The 2,852-nt window shown below is 34.2% G+C and overlaps 1 long non-coding RNA gene across 1 annotated transcript; it reads left to right on the top strand.

Moving 5' to 3' along the window:
- Positions 1-657: 657 nt before the first annotated feature.
- Positions 658-2,253, top strand: LOC132302210 (uncharacterized). The gene is made up of 3 exons (XR_009480771.1): positions 658-818; positions 1,899-1,959; positions 2,203-2,253. It is a non-coding gene; the product is annotated as an uncharacterized LOC132302210 (long non-coding RNA).
- The last annotated feature ends 599 nt before the right edge of the window (positions 2,254-2,852 follow it).

Below are 2,852 nucleotides of genomic sequence, written 5' to 3'. Positions count from 1 at the left end.
AGTGTGTATATATATATATATATATATATATCAAAAACTTATCACAGGACGCTATGTAAGACATCACATATTGAATTATAAAGAACTTAAAACTATAGAACCCAATCGTGTTCCAAAGTAAGACGTATAATAAGAGATTTTAAGATATTTCTAGTTAAAATTATAAATCAAAATTTAAAAAATAAAAAATATTTTTTTGGGAAGTTAAATTTCTTGATAGATCTTGTTCAATAATATGGGTGTCCATTTTACATTAATCGATAAGCTGGTGGTATTGTACCATCTTCCCTTTGTAGCCATCGGATACACTCTTCGTATCCATCGGACAGTCTTCATCTAGCGAACACATACACCACCACCCCACATAAACTTACCCTTAGACCATGGGTGCCAAAAGGCCGGTCAACACCATGACGTCAGCTGTGATGACCAATGAATTGCTTTTACCGCTCCTCACCCAAAAATATCGGGTACGGACCCCGAATCTCAAAGCAAACGTAAAATAAAACCGGGCGGAATCCGCTACTCAGAATTACCGTAGAAAACACGAGAGAGAAGGAGAGAGAGAAAGAGGGAGTGTCATATGGTCAAATATTGTTATAAATGTCTCTGAAAACGTGTGGGACAATTTCACTTTACCTTCTCACTCTCTCTCTCTCTCTCTCTCTAAGAACCTTAGGGTTTCTTGTTTTTTTTCTCTCTCTAAGAACATTTTAGGGTTTCTTAATTTGTTTTGTGGCTTGATCACTGTTCGAGCTACACTCGACAGCTCACAAGTTTTGAAGTCTGCAAAATGTGAGATTCACATACAGTTACAGGTAATTCTTCAATTTGTTTGATTTCGGTTTTTTTTTTTTTGGGTTGTATTGTATGTTAGTGCCGCATTTGGTTGCTGAGAAAATGTAAGAAAATGGAAGTCAGTTGGAGATCGTTTATTTTAAATGGAACCTAAAAGATCGAGCTCCTGAGCAGAGCAGCAGAGCTTGATGACAAACTATTTAGCTTAGCTGAGTTGACAATACATATCATATATTGATCCACAAATAATTTTCATCTTCCTCGGGATTTCCTTCTCAGTTCCTCTAATTCTAACCATTAAATTTACTCTTTCCTTTTCCATATGGTATATGTTTATGTAATTATCGATTATAGAAATAGGAATTTCAGACTGTACCACAGAGGAATAACCAACCAATGGGATTTATAGTTTAATTTTTTTATTTTAGTATTATTATTATTATATTTTTTTTTGTGTGTTGTTTTGGTCTTGAGGGGTGGAGGAAGGGGAATGTAAAAGCGGTATCTGAGGATGTTTTCTTCTTTTACCATATTGTTGCTTCTAACTGATGGATTCATACACAAATGTCTAATTCTTTTGGTTCTTCCTAAGACCAAACAAATGATAGGCTAAAACCTGCCTCTTATGCACCCACTTGGATTCCTTGAGAGGGCGCAGTTAAAAAGAAGTAAGAAATATTTTACCAACAAGAATATCGGATGATCAGTCGATCCTTTTGCAAAGAATTTACCATTCACATTTTTGGTTCAGTTTTATAAATTGAGTTACTTCTTTTTTTGGTCGAGTTTTATAAATTGAGTTATATCTTTTTTTAAGGAGGCTGGAATATAAATTTATTGGGACAACAATGACAGGCTAGTCTGTGCAGTTCATTAACATCACAGAAAAGAATGCTTCTCTCGACATTAAGAGTGCCAGATATGGTGGAGTTTTTCAAGGGTTTTTTTTGGGACTTCTTTGGAGGCGAATGTGCTAATGATTTCCAAATATAGATAAAGTTGATTGGCAGTTGTTGGTTTCTGTATACATATATATATATAATTTGTATCTCTTAGTTCTACCTTGAACTCAGTGGATATATTTTGAATGGAGGTTGCAGATTAAGAGAGAGATTGGCACATTGAAGCTCCTCAAACATCCAAACGTCATCAGATCTTCAGGTTCGCATCCCAATTTCAACTTTGAATCCACTCTCTCTTCCATTAAATGATTTGTTTCTAATTTCCGTGTATATAGCCCTCTGCGTACGTGGTTTAATTAATTTGTGAAATTTTTTTTCTTTATTTTTTGCGATTTGTGAGTTCATCATTTTTCAATCAGGAATTCATAATTTTAAAATGAGTAATTGATATATATATATATATATATATATATAATCCACTTGCATCACTTTTTGTCGTCAGACTCTATCATTCAAACCGTTGGTCGCCCCCTTGAAACGCCACCGTGGAAGAAGCTTCTATAGGCACTTACCGGTGAGCTTTCTCTCTTCATCTCAATACCGACTTGTGCTTTGTTTAAAATGTTTGGTTTATTATGATTTGATCTTATAATCAATTTTTTCCTAATATTGTTAATAAAATTTTGGATGTTCTTGAAAATGGATGGTAAGAACAAAACATGCGATTTTTCCTTGCGGTTTTAATAATTAATCTGTCCTCCATTGAGGTTTTGAATTCCGTTAAAAAACCCAATTTGCATCGCTATGTGCAACTAGACTTCCGGTGATTATTTGGAGGATGCTTAAGTCAGGAATAACATCTAATGTTTATATTTAAAAGTATTATTACATTTTCCTGTCAAATTTTAGGATTACTTCTTGGAAAGAGAAGAAGTTCACTGAATCGAGTGGATTCGGAAAAAAAAGATGGTATCCTTGGTATTCGCATCCCAAGCCATTAAGATTTTTGAGGACATGTTCAAGGAATTAAGGGTGGACACTCGAGATCTCAGTGATGCCATTAACAACAACACTGAGGTTTTACTTTTACCAATTAATTGAATTTATATTGACAATTAGATTGTGTGTTTTTTTGACTCAATTTCCTTCAAT

The sequence above is a fragment of the Cornus florida genome, unplaced genomic scaffold (assembly GCF_030987335.1).
Source record: "Cornus florida cultivar Cherokee Brave unplaced genomic scaffold, ASM3098733v1 CherokeeBrave_3.0.0_Hap2_Chr04, whole genome shotgun sequence".
Classification (NCBI taxonomy): Eukaryota; Viridiplantae; Streptophyta; class Magnoliopsida; order Cornales; family Cornaceae; genus Cornus; species Cornus florida.
The sequence above is the reverse complement of the archived record's forward strand: the minus strand, read 5'-3'. Positions and strand labels throughout refer to the sequence as shown.